Raw genomic sequence first — 13594 nt, 5'->3', positions numbered from 1 at the left:
GTCAAATCTGTGATGGAACACCACCTTGTCAACCAGACCAGGGCACTAGTCTTTCCTTAAACACTTCCAGGGACAGTGACTCCACAACTGCCCTGGGCATTGCATTCCAATGTCTACTCACCCTTCCAATGCCTAACCATCCCTTCTGTGAAGAAATTCTTCCTAATGTCCAACCTAAACCTCTCCTGGCGCAGCTTAAGACTATATTCTCTTGTCCGTCACTGGTTGCCTGGGAGAAGAGACCGACCCCCACCTGGCTACAACATCCTGTCAGGGTGTGTAAAGACCAAATAGGTCACCCCTGACCCTCCTCTTCTCCAGGCTAAACACTCCCAGCTCCCTCATTCCTTGCAAGGAGTGTATGTGGGGGGGTGGTAAGCCACGAGAACCCCACAGGTCTGAGCATGCGTGGGAGAAGAAATCCTGCTCACGGAGGGGGGTCACTCACTCCAGGGTGCAGAGTGGGGTTTAAGTGGGTTCAGAAGAGATTTCGGTGTTGTGGGAGCAAGGACGGACTGAGAGGGCTGTTCCCACAGGTCCTCATTGCATTCCACTTGTGGAGTGCTTGGTGTGTGTGTGGGATGTGAGCTCCTGGGATGGACAAAGCCTGCTGCCCAAACTCTGAGGTTTCCTCTGAAGATCACGACTCTGCCCGTGGAGTTCATTGCTCTGGGACGCTCTCCTTCAATAACGAAAACTTTGGGATTGGGAGCACTTTGGGCTGGAATTTAGCTGGAGCAGAGGAGACCCTGCACTCTGCACAGCTGTGCACACCTGTGCTGAATTTTGCCCAGAAACTGGACAGAAAGTCCCATTTGATCCACGTTGTAACCATAAGCTGGTCAAGAAGGAAACCACGGGAATCAAGAGGACTTGACAATGGGCAAAATTTGGCCAACATTAGATTTTTCTGCATGCAGAGGCAAGACTGTGGCCCTGGGAAGCCAGAGGTTCCCTCAGGTGTCACCTCTGAAGGTCTCCATTGATGTGTGGCCCATGGAGGGCTGCGGGTACTGCATCAGGCTGAGTTGCATCAACTGGTGGCTTTTTTAAACCAAAATCTGTTTTTGAGCATGCTTCAGAAAAAAACGTAATCTTGTTTTGCAGCAGGTAGTGATGAGTTCAGCACAACTATAAAAGCTGTGCTGTGTTTCAGTACCTAATAGCCAGGGCATCCCTTGCCCCAGAGAATTTGCTCAAGTCAACCTTTTTCCACCACTGATTTGCAAAGCATCCCGTTTTTTCATATGCATTTAATATATAAATCACTGGAATCTGACATATCTTTAACAAGTCTGATTTCCAGTGTCTTCTCAGTTCATTTTCCTCTCTGAAAGTGCTTTGTGTGCTTCTAAAGACCCTTTCCCCAATTGATTTAAGTCAGATGATTCTCACTCAAGACTTGTCTTGATTTACATGCGAGACAAGTTTTCCCCACAAAGGAGGGAATTTCCATGTTAGGGATAGCACAGGGCCCAGTTTTACATTTCCAAATAGATAAAACAGGCACTTTGCTTCATGTAATTTGCAGTTAAGTACCTAATTAGGTAATTGCCTGTTAATTCAAAGACTGCTTTTTGTGCAACTGGCTTTGAAAAAGTGCTGCCTAAAAACAAGCAGAAAGAGAAAACATTAAAATGTTGCTTTTCTTGCCTAATTTTAATTACTCTTTTTATCTCCCAGTGAACGTAGTGCCCCTGGATCGTGGTGCAGAGGACCAGAGGTGCGTGGGAGCTCCTGGCACTGAGCATATTTAAGAAGTCACTAATATTTGTATAATTAATTGCTTTTCAGACTCCCCCACGTTGCTCTCCAGAAGCATTTCAAACTCGACACACAGAAGCTGTTTCTCCATGAGCAGCTGTGGGGCATTTGGCTGGTGGTTTCGACAGCAGGCAGCAGAGATGAATCGAGGACGTGGCATCCGCAGTCATGACCTGGAATTTGAACTCTTTGGTGCCTCTCCCTCCTCCCAGAGGGATGGAGGGGAGGCGGAAGATCTCAGGATCTTCTGATTGCCATCGATCCAGCTGATTTGCTGAGCACTGGCCTCGTATTGTGTCTGTATGCTCTTTGAGAGATGATTTCAGTCTGAAAAAAAGCCTGTGAGTATCCTGAGAGCTGGAAATCAGATGCTCTGATCTCACATTTCTCCAGCATTTAGCCATTGCCTCTACAACCAGCACCTCATTAAAAAAAAATTTTAAAAAATCATGAAACATAAGAAAAACCATGAGATTAAAAAAAAGATGAATGTTGCTGATTTTAAGCCCTGACTTACAGGTTTTTTTGTTCTGTTGTATTTGGAAGGGAGAGAGAATTGGATCATATTTTCATCTTTTTTTCCCCCCCACATCCATGAGGACTAGACACTTCTTTAATAGAGGGGGAAAAAAATAAATTGAGATTTCCAAGTGGTAACATGACTGAAAGAAAACGTGAATACATGGAATTCATGCCAAGGTGGTGAGGTCTGGCAATGCTGCCATGTGTCCTGTGTTACACTCAGGAGTGGGAGAGAGGCACTTGCCTTGTGGATGCCATGCCAGTGGCTGCTCCTGTCCTTCTCTATGGTTTCTGGGGGTGGGATAGTCACGTCTGAAGACAGAGTTGTAGGAAAGAGTCTCCAAGAAGGAAAACACATGGAGGGGTATCCATGCAGCCCTTTAGTACCTGTATGGATGTGAGCTAAAGCTAAACAGGACTGGGGTATGGAGATGGGCAATGTGCATAATTGACTGCCCTGATTAATTAAAAGCAACTTCTTGGCACGGGCGATGATGGAGCATCCTCAGATGGATCTGCACGTGTTCCAGGGGACATGTGCACCAGTCCCTCCTGCCTGTGCTGGGGTGAGGCTGTGCATGGGCAGGTGGCGGGCAGGAAAGCAGCTTTGCCAAAAAAAACCAAGCCAAAAGGGAGCAGCCACATCTCCACTGCAGCTTCAGGTCGGTGTTGTGGCACCAGCGCAGATGTACCCCATGCTTCTGCAGGGGCCCCACGCTAGAAACAGCTGCTGGAGGACGTGTGGGATCAAAAAGGGAATCCTGTGCACCCAGGGAATGTCCTTTTGATGCAGGATCATAAGCAAAACCCTAACAAAGTAGTGATGGATCCAACAGCCCTGGGCAGAGCCCACACTGCTGGAACCACCTGCTTCATGGAACATTTTCCTAGAGTTAAGTAATGGTTTTCTAAAAATTTATCAAATTGCTTTTGTTTTTTTTTCCTCCCCAAAGGCTTTTTTTACCATCTGTGTGCAGAATCTCCAGCAGAAATTCCAAGATCTGGAGTGATTTGGTCCCATGCCATGAGAACGATCTGCTCTGCACACCTTAGGCCGTGCAAAAAGGAGAAAGAGAAGAAGGCAAAGCTTTCTGTGAGCTCTCTGTGAGCCTGATCACTCATCAAAGGCAGCTGCCTCCTGTGCTGACCTGAGGACGTGACAGATGTCTGTAGCCTTTACAGGTGCAGGGCCTGCATTTCATCAGTCTTTTTTCCTTGGGTGACTTGGAGCATGGATTATTAGCAGCTCGGATTTCTTTGGCCATGGTGCTTTGTTGTGTACACATCCGGGTTAAATCTAAGCAATAATTCTGATCCATGTAGGCTTCTGACTTGGTTCTGCGTCTTCAGTGTTTACAAAATGATCAACATTTGAACTCTCCTGTTCTTTTCCTTAAATGTCAGCAGAAACTTTTTTTTTTTTTAATAAACAATGCAGTCTCCCCCTGCAATGTCTGTAACCAAGAAACTGTGGCATCACCAGAGCATGAGGAAATATTGCTGATTAAAACCAGGGTAAGAAATGACAGTGAAAGTGTTTGTGATTTTTTTTTCATTGCAGAATCACAATGAAGTGGCTGGTAAAATGGGACCAGCTGGTTGAGCCCCACTTGGGTTGAATACAAGGTTTAATGCACTGAAACTACTTCCACTGGCATGTGGGGCTGGTCATATGCTTTTGATATGAAAACTCTTAACTGTAGTGTGGCAATTTAATTTCTCATGTGAAACACGTCTCACAGCACAGCTTTTCTCCCACCTCTTTCTGTTTTGATAAAGCAAAGGAAGTTTGGGCTATTGTTGGCTCTCTTTGTCTTGTTTTTGTCTTTTTCCTGAATCTCATTAATATACAAGTGGTATTAAATAATAATGATGCCAGTAGTGACCTCTGCTGTGCCTTGGTGTTTGCTCCCTTTTGCTTCGAGGAGCAGATGTTGTCTGTCTTTGTTTTCTGTCGCCAAACGGGGACTTTGCCCCTTTAACCTTTGATAAGGTGCCTTAATAGCCTCTAATGTGAGATTTTATCACAAGCCAAGTAAAGGATATCCGCCTAGTAGCTTTTATTAAATGTTCCCATCGTGTTTTACAGCAGTTTAAGGAAGTCCAGCTTCCTCTGTGTTTTTGCAGGTGGTATTTATCTCCTGCAGCCAGGTGAGCATCCGCTGTGGAGGGAGCACCCATGGGCAGAGGTCCTGTCCAGGGCTCTGTCCTGGGTGCTGCTCCAGCACCAAGCCCTAACCAACCTGCACCACAAACCAGTCAAGCAGGGTGATACTATGAATGATCAATGGGATCTGACAAGACTCGCCTGGACCAGGTTTTCCAGGGATTGCTGATGTGAGATGGGGAGGGCGGTGTGTACACAAATGCTGCTGGGGTCTCGGTGCTTGTTCTCCTCTTGCTGTGTGCATGGCCAGGAGCCACTGGCTGCTTTTGCACCAGTAGTTAAATGCTGTAGTGCTGTAAATCTGCTCTAACCCTTCCTACGAAGAGACACCCTCGCTACATCCTTCCCTTCCTCGTCCCTTTTGCAGCGTTTCATACTTTGCTCCTGCACTCAACCACCCCGAAAACCCCAAGGGAAAGTCCACTTCTCAGTTTCTACCTGTTTATTTACCTGGGCATATACATGGCTCATATGAACAGCCATCAGCCCTGGGCTGGGGTGGTGAGGGCTCTCCCTGGGGCAGGCAGATTGAATTGCACCTTAGGTGGGAGTGTGCCTGGCTCCGGGAAGCCTTGTGGGCAATTTGGGAAGGTGGCACTTTGTGGCTGGGTGCTCTCCCACAGCCTCTTGCAGTATTAGGGGTGGCTTCTGCTGAATCCCCCTTGGCCTTCCCACATCTCTCCTTAATTACATTGGATTTGGTATTCCCACCACTGCCTTTACTGTCTTGGCCTGTTTGACACCTTGCCATGTCACACCTGGGGAACATTTCATTGACACCCTTTCTTCTGCCAGGCTGGGGCAGCAGCAGACACAGAAGAGCTGCTGTTTCTTACTGATCACCACACGGAAAATAAAACAAGCAAAGGAACCACCTCCTTCCCCCTCCAGACCTGGAATTTCACCTGTGCCGACAACGTCTGCTTTGGTGGACAAGCCTCGTGCCTCGTGTTGCCTGCTAGCACTCTCCTTGTGTCCCTCACCCTTTGTAGGGCTTTATTTCCCTAAGCCACATCCCATCACACTGCACCTGGGCATCCCCAAAAATTTGCCTGTTCCTGTGGCTGGGACGTGCCCTGGGCAGAGCTGCTCCTGCCACGTGGATGGCACCAGCACAACGCCATTATCACCACCACGGGGCTGCTTCAGCCCCATGCACAGCCCATACACCCTGTGCTTTCCTGTGCCAAGGTTCTTGCCAAGGCTGCAGCCTATAAATAATCCAGGAGTCTCACCTCCTGCTTGGCTCCACACGCTACCACTCTGCTTTGTTTCACAACGAGCGTGCGATCCCGCCAGCCAGACCTGCAGCCACCCGATACAGGCTCCCTTGGGATAAGCCTCGAACACTGACTTCCCAAATTACCGTCTGGAGCGATGGGTGCAGCCGAGCTGAGCCAGCAATCCTATTCCAGCTGCTGGCACTCGCTGAAACATCTGCCTCGCCTGCATCGTGCCTGTTGATGGAGCTGTGAGCAGCTCCCGGCATGTCATTTGGGAATATAAATTGAGTTCTTCCGAGCTGGAACCACCTGCTTCAGATAATTTCTTTGGCAAGGAGTCCTCTCTTGCTCTCCATCCAGGATTTTTGTGCCTCCCATCACTGCCAGCCCTATGCTGTCGCTGGTGGGGGGAGGTGGTATTGATGGGTGGAAGTTTAGGTGGATCCATGGGGGAAATGTCCTGCTGCCAAAGCACAGCAGAGGGAAATGTGCTTTTTAAACCATGAAACTGTAGAATCACAAACTGGTTTGGGTTGGAAGGGGCCTTTAAAACTCTTCTAGTCCAATCCCCCTGCCATGGACAGTGACAACTTTCACTAGAGCAGGTTTCTCAAAGCCCTATCCAACCTGGCCTTGAACACTTCCAGAGATGGGACATCCACTGCTTCCTTAGGCAGCCTGTTCCTGTGCCCCACCACCCTCATCACAAAAAACATCTTCCTTGTGTCCAATCTCAATTTACCTTCTTTCAGCTTAAAAGACCTCTCAGATTTGGCAGCAGGACCGATGCAGAGACACTGGGGCTTCGTCCAGAGGAGTTTGCCCAGATCCCATCAAGATGCAGGTGAGACATGCTCCTCTCCTCCAGCACTGATGGGCTGAAGGCCTCAGCTTGGATTCTGTCTTGCTTTAGGTGCTTGGGTTTTGAGGCATTGATGCTGAACTGAGGCTGGTTGGATGCAGGAGCAGAGAAACAAGCAGCTCCCAGGGAAAACAGGCAGCTGTTGCAAGGATCAAAATGACCTTGGCAACCCTGCCTGTTCTGCCTGTGGGAAAGAAAGGGGGTGGGAGTAATGGCTGCTGCTGCCCTCAGCTTCCCTTTCCCCTTCATAGAGTGACACACAGCCCTCCAGGTCTGTCCCTGCCCCTGCTCCTTCTTCCACCCCAGCAGTATCCATTAGATGAGCATCTAATTAGGATCCAATAAACACACTTAAATTGTTGTCTGCTGAAACAGAGGTGGATCCCACATGGAATTGTGCCAGCTAGGCACCCAAAACTTGAGCAAATGGGGAAAAGCTGTTTATACACCTAATTGTTGGGAAACTGGTGTAACATCATCAAAGCACGCTCAGGGCCGCAGGTGGGGTGCCCTGGAAGAGCCCAGGTGTGCCCAATGCGACCACTCATCTCCTCGGGGATAAACACTGTGCAATGGTGTATTTTTCCCTTTGGAAAAGCAAAAATAAACCAAACCCAAAGGCCTTGGTGGTTTGCTCTCCTTGAGGGGTTGGATGTGAGCATGTTGCCATAAGAATCTCACAGAAGAGGAGGAACATAAACATCTCTCCTGCATCCCGTCCAGCCAGCGGGGAGAGCGGGGTTTGCAGAGCCGAGCCCGCAGGCAGCGGCTCCCCCAAGAAACTCCTGGAAAGCCCCCGATTTACATGCACCAAGAGATGCAAATGCTGTTTCACTAGAATGATCGATATTGGAGCTGCCAGGAGGTGAGACTCCTCTGGTGGGACTGGCTGGGACGTGGGGGTGGATGGAGGAGGGTGAAGCAGCCTCTGTACCCCCAAATTCAGCCCTGCACTCAGCAGACCAGACCAGCAGCAGTAGGAAGCACTGTAGGGTGGTGCTCCACATCATCCTAAAGGATTTTTTTTCCAGCATCTAAAAGAAAAAAACACCAAAACAGATAGGGAGAGCAACAATCACTCATCAAATCTTCCAATTTCTCCATTTATTTCTCATCCCCTGCAACTGTTTCCTTCCTCCCCCCCCCGCTTTCTCCCTGTGCAGCCAGTTTCAAGTGTGTTTTCCCAGGATTTGTGCCCAGGATTGGCATTAAGTAAACTCTCTATGGCAACATCCACTTTTGCAGGACCTCACACTTGGGTAGTGGGATAGGGCCATGGAAGGGGGCAAATGCTTGGAGCAGTTTGGGGATCCCTGGGGAGAGGCATCCTTCTGGGTGAAGTATTTTCCCATGCAGATGGGAAAGCAAAGGTGCTTGGGGGAGCAGCAAAGCAAAGACCAGCAAACAGCCTCAGCAGTGGCTGCTTTGATTTCCAGAAATGCAATTAACACCTGCCCCGATGCAACTCCACTCCAGAGAGCGAACCAGCGGGAAAGAGCTGCTCTTCCCAAACACAAAGTGATGCCCCAAGCCCTGTCCGCTGTTTGCTTGAGTGATGCCTGTGGAGCCCAAAGGAATCACAGAAGAGCCAAGTCTGAGTGTTGTTTTTAACTCAGTTTTTTGATTTAATCCAAACTGTAGAGCCAAACCTTACTATGACTTATATTCTTAGCACTGTCCATATGTCTGTGGTGTAAGTGATGGGTCAGGAAATAGATGTGGGCTCAAAAAAAATGGGGTTTCTCCCTCTTACTTGTGAGTTAGTTTAATCTGTGTGGCTCTGCAAAAGCTGCTGTGGATGTCAGAGCGTGAGCAGTGGATGTGGGATGGGTGGACTGCAGCAGAGAAACACAGAGGGGTGTGGCAGGTCTGCTTGTGCCACTTAAACTACCACCAAACCTCAGCTTCACATGCACCTCCTGACAGCAGAAAGTGCGAGGGACACAGCATGGAACCCTTCCCAGTCTTACCAGTTTGGACAAAAACTCTAGGCACAGGAACGGCTCTTGCTCATTGAATCACAGAATGGTTTGGGCTGGAAGGAACCTTTAAAGGTCATCTGGTTCCAACCCTTCTGCCGCAAAGAGGAACATCACCTAAAACAGGTTGTTCAGAGCCCCAACCTACCCGACCTTGAATTTTTCCAGGGATGGGGCATCTACCACCTCTCTGGGCAACCTCTTCAGTGTTTCACCACACTCATTGTAAAAAATATCTTCATATCTAGTCTGTCATGCCCCAGGTGACCTTTGTGGTGCATCACAGAGGTGGGGACGGGGGTCCTGTACGGTTGGTGCTGCTGCCTTGCATTGCACCCCAGCATCCCATGCGACCATTGGCATGTCTGGGATGGGCAGGGTTTGCTCCAAGGCACTCCCCAGGAGTGGGAGACCCCCAGAGCCAGGAGACCCCTGCAATGCTCACGAGAGCCCAAATATCCTTGTTGAGTGAGTCAACCGCTCTTAGGAGCAAAGATAATGTTTTAGAGGTGATCTTGAACAGGGGACACTATTCCAGTGAGTTATAGACCAATGAGGCAGAGTTCGGAGCAGAAAATTGCTTTTAAGTTCAGCCATTTAAGATATCAGCATTAGTTTTGCTTCTAAAACTTCCTGAGTGTGAGCAAGAATCACCTCACCCACCCGCACTCACTAAATATTTAGTCATTTTTAACAAGTTAAACAAAGCCCTTTGATTGGATTTATGCTAATGGCTCCTCCGTAGGCATTTCTGATTCATTTACATTTCATTTTAAAATTGCCTGTGTACATTGCTGATTCTCACCAACACCATTAGCAGATAAAAGGAACAAGTAACGGGTCACAGACGCCACAAGATGGCAATAGTTGAAGAGCAATTTGTTCCTGGAGGAAGAGATCCGGGGTTCGGCGGCGAGCCCTCCCCGTAAGGGCAGCGCTGCCTGTGCATTAACCTTCGCACTCGCAGGAGGGCTTGGGGGACGAAAGCAAAGTGGTTTGTGCCGGGGTGGGTGGGTTCATCTTCCCCCCACTCCCAGGAGAAGCAATGCAGGAGGACAGAGAAGATGTGAGTGCTGTTCAAGGTCGGCCCAGCAGTGTTCTGCCTCATGGTTTCAAGGATCAAAACTTGCAGCATGAAGCACACCCGCACATGGAGTCTGAGTCCTGGCTCTGGGTGCCAAGGTTGGGGTTTCCTGGGTCAGAGCCTCTTGGGTAGGTGGCATCCGGGGTGTTGCTGTGCCATCGTCCTGTGTGCATCTACAGCACCTGATTTGTGGGGTCAGGAGAAGAGGTCTCAGCCCCACAGCAACCCTAGACCCAACACAGAGGGGGTTTCAGTGGATAGGAGTGTCTCTGACTCCGTGATAGAGATAAGACCTTGGTGAGCCACGCTGCCACCTGATTACTCTTCACACAGTGTTGGACCCTGTATGACCTACAAGCCTCATGTTCAGGGCTTCTGGATGGCCTTTGATACATGCCCCTACATTTTGCCCTCTAAATTGGAGAGATATGGAGGAACTGTTAGGTGGATAAGGAATTGTCTGTGTGGCCTTATCCAAAGAGTTTGATCAAACATTTCATGTCCACATGGAAAGGAGTAAGGAGTGGTGTCCCCCAAGGACTTGTACTGGGACTGGTACTATTTAATATCATCATCAATGACACAAACAGTGGTTTCTAGGGCACCCTCAGCAGGTTTGCAGATGACACCAGGCTGAGTGGTGTGGATGATGCGCTGCAGGGAAGGGATGCCATCCAGAGGGACCTTGGCAGGCATGAGGAGTGGGTCCAGCTGAACATTGTGAAGTTCAACAAAGCCAAGTATAAGGTGCTGCACCTGGATCAGGGCAATCCCCAGGGATGCCACTTCTCTGGGATAGGTGCTGGGGGCCTGCATGTGGGTGACCCATGGCCAAGGCAGAAGGTCTTCCCGAAGGAGACCTTAAATGAGCGATGGGGAATGATCCATCACGCTCAGTGGAGGGCAGTGAAGGAGCTCATTTCTGCAGTGAATGTTAAATGCAAAATCTTTGTTAATGCACGGGGGTTTGGCACTCTACGCTGTCCAGGTGATGAAGCCGGGAAGATGATGCCCTGTTGAGCAGGGGAGCCAGGAGATGGAGGAGGTCTGGTGGAAGCACCCAAAACTCCATCTCTGTGGGATGCAGCATATTCTCTGCCATGTCCTGGTTCCCCTTCCTGGGGACTGGCAGCAGCACCTGGGTGTTCAGGGTGGCCATGGGCTGCTCAGAAGCCTCTGCCTGTGTTTTAGCCCTGGGGGAGGGAGCGAGGGGAGCAGGATCCCCAAGCAGGGTGTCTTTATGGTGTCAGATCATGTGTGGTATCCTGGACCAGAAGGATAGAAAGGACAAATACATTGCAAGTCACCAGGTGTCACTGATGCCGTCCTGTTGTCTGGCCAGAATGTGGTGGTTGGGCCAATTTTATGCAGGCAAAGGTTTTTTCTAACCCTGAGGCAAACCCCATTCTCTGCAGGGTGTCCAGCCCAGTCTGGCTGCCCTTGGTTCTCCCCACAGCATCATCCCAGTACGGGCAGGGTGGATGGAGATGTAGGAAGCAGATAACCTACTGCTGCTGCCAGCATCAGATCAGGGAGGTGGAGGTGTCTGGGCTTTGGGGACTGAGCCATCACTAGGAAAAGTCAAGAAAACAAAGGGTGGGTGGTGCCACCAGCCAAAAAGTGGGTCGGATGCTGTGGGCAGGACCCACCACAGCTGTGTCAGGAGTCAGGGATGTGGCAGCAGGGAGAGCTGGGCTCTGAGTGCACGTGCAGGAGCTCAGGGAAAGGGAAATCAGGAGGGAGCAGAGGTCCAGCTAAGAGCAGAGCAGTTTACACACATCCCCTGTTCCGTGATGAATGGAGACATGAGATACAGTCGGTGAATCCTGAAATCTCTCGGGATTAAATGATTACATTAATCTTTGCTTTCTCTAAGCCGCGGTAATGGCAATAGCCACATGCTGGTTCCAGTCCAGAGCCATCCACGCTGACTTCACGGTGACTCGTCGGGCAGCTGGCACAGCTCACAGTGTCCTGACATGCAAATGTCCCTCTCCAGCCCACATTCACTTTCACCTGGTGACTCTGGGGTGGTGCTGGGCATGAGGCAAAAGCAGAGCAGGGATACTGTGCTGTGGAAGCATTGCTACCAGTGAGGCTTCTTTTAAAGTCTCCTGGACTGATTTCCTTTGCTGGAGTGCAGGACCACCTCCCAGTGTGTGCACGTGCTGTCCATATGATGGTTTGCTGAACCACCCTGGGGCAGGGAAGGTCCTCCAGGCCACCTGAAGGTCAGTGGATGGCAGAGCTACATGGATTGGCCTTTTCCATCCACCCTCACCTGCCCTGGCATCACCTGAAAATGACATTTCTCCTGAGTAAGTCAGTGATGGACATGACCAGGGGACATCCCTGGCCATGGTGATGGCTGCCACCCCAAGCTGGCCCCATGGCCAGGCTCCAGAAGGAGCCACTGGCCACTGTGGTTGTTTCACCTGTGATGGCTCTTGCTGGGCAGAGGTGGATGAAGCTCTTCACCCCATGCTGGTTGGTAGCTTCAGGGCCAACTGTGGTGTTGTGAACACTTCAAAATATAGTTATGTTGGATTCCTCTATACCTCTGAGGATCTGGGTGGAGGAAGGAGCCAGTGCAGAAGCACAAAGGGTGTGTGTCCCCCATTTCCAAATTCCGCCACTATCAGCTATTTTCTGCCCTCACTAGCAGTCAGGCATAACAACATATGCATGGAGGGGAGGAGAAAAAGCTCATGGAATTATTATGGGTTTTTTTGAGACCAGAATTGATGTTTACACACCAGAGCTAAATTATTTATACACACAATGTTATAGGTTTCACATCGGTGGCTTTTATTAGCAGTCGACGGATGAGAAATCATACCTGACCTACTTGTACAAACCTCTCTTGTGCCTCTCTGTGATGACAATGTGGCAGGAAGGGGTGAAGGTCCTCGCCCCAGCCCAGCTGTAGGGATGCTCGAGCAGTGGGAGAGCCAGTGGAGGGAGAAGGGCTATCTCAGCACCTCCTACAAGGCACTTTGCTCCTTTAGATTTAGGGGAGAACAGGCACAAGGGGGTTATTTTTCTTGCAAAATCCTGGCTACATCTATTTCTCTAGGAGGCTCCATGGGTTTTTTCCTAGGACCATGTCCCCTCCCTTCCCCAGCAAAGGAGAGACGTGCTTCCCAGTGAGGCCTCAGCAGAAGGGAGATTTTTGGGGGTGAAGTTTTCTCTACTGGAGGGGTGGCTGCATCAGGACCATCCATTCCCAAACCACTCTGATGTGACAGCCTGTGTTTCCCCCAAAAGACTCAGCCAGCCGTTTCTAAACCAACATGTCACAGGCACCTGAGATGACTTTCTTCTTGTCTTGCAATTAATGCATTTTTTATAAAGCTCAGGCTCCAGTTTCCTTTCATGTTACCAGGAGGATATCCTTTTTCCTCTTCAGCTTCAGAAGGATTTTTTTCAGCCAAAGTATTAATCTCCAGTGTCCTGCACACAGGACAGAGGGATGACTGGCCCAGCAAGGATGCTGGAGCTTGGCTGGAGCTCATGTGTGGGTGCTGACAATGGCACTGGCTCCATCCTAAAGCTGTTTCAACAGGTGAAACTGCAGCCTGGCAGCAGTACATTCTGGTGGCTTTGCAGCACAGATGAGATTTAGTGCCTTGCAAATTGCAGCACACAACAACATTTCTTGCTCATAATTGTAGCTTAAATACAATTTAAAGTGCTCCACTTCAATGTTACAAATAAGTGTATTTACCTGCTCCTTGTTTAAAAAAAACAAGCCAAACAAAGCCACATTTTAGCATCCTGGCCTTTATCAGCAATAGTGTGTCCAGCAGGAATAATAAATAATAATGGCCAGCAGGAACAGCAGTGATTGTTGCCTTGTACTCAGCACCTGAGGCTGCAGTTTGAATCCTGGATTCAGTTTTGGGGCCCTTCCTACAAGAAAAACATTGAGGTGCTGGAGCATGTCCAGAGAAGGGCAACGGAGCTGGGGAAGGGTCTGGAGCACAAGTCTGA

The 13594-nt window shown here is 49.5% G+C and overlaps 1 long non-coding RNA gene across 2 annotated transcripts in view; it reads left to right on the top strand.

Moving 5' to 3' along the window:
• LOC113965711 overlaps positions 1–13594 on the top strand; it is a 14338-nt gene extending 744 nt beyond the window's left edge. Inside the window, exons 2-5 of one of the 2 annotated variants that reach the window (XR_003533617.1) lie at positions 1795–2105; positions 3240–3801; positions 10635–10646; positions 13584–13594. This is a non-coding gene — a long non-coding RNA (uncharacterized LOC113965711). Of the gene's footprint in view, positions 1–1794; positions 2106–3239; positions 3815–10634; positions 10647–13583 lie in introns of those variants that run through there. The other variant, XR_003533616.1, reaches the window with a different exon arrangement.

Source organism: Neopelma chrysocephalum, unplaced genomic scaffold (genome assembly GCF_003984885.1).
Source record: "Neopelma chrysocephalum unplaced genomic scaffold, ASM398488v2 Primary Assembly neopelma1_45, whole genome shotgun sequence".
Taxonomy (NCBI): Eukaryota; Metazoa; Chordata; class Aves; order Passeriformes; family Pipridae; genus Neopelma; species Neopelma chrysocephalum.
Note: the sequence above shows the minus strand (reverse complement) of the source record. Positions and strands in the feature narration are given on the sequence as shown.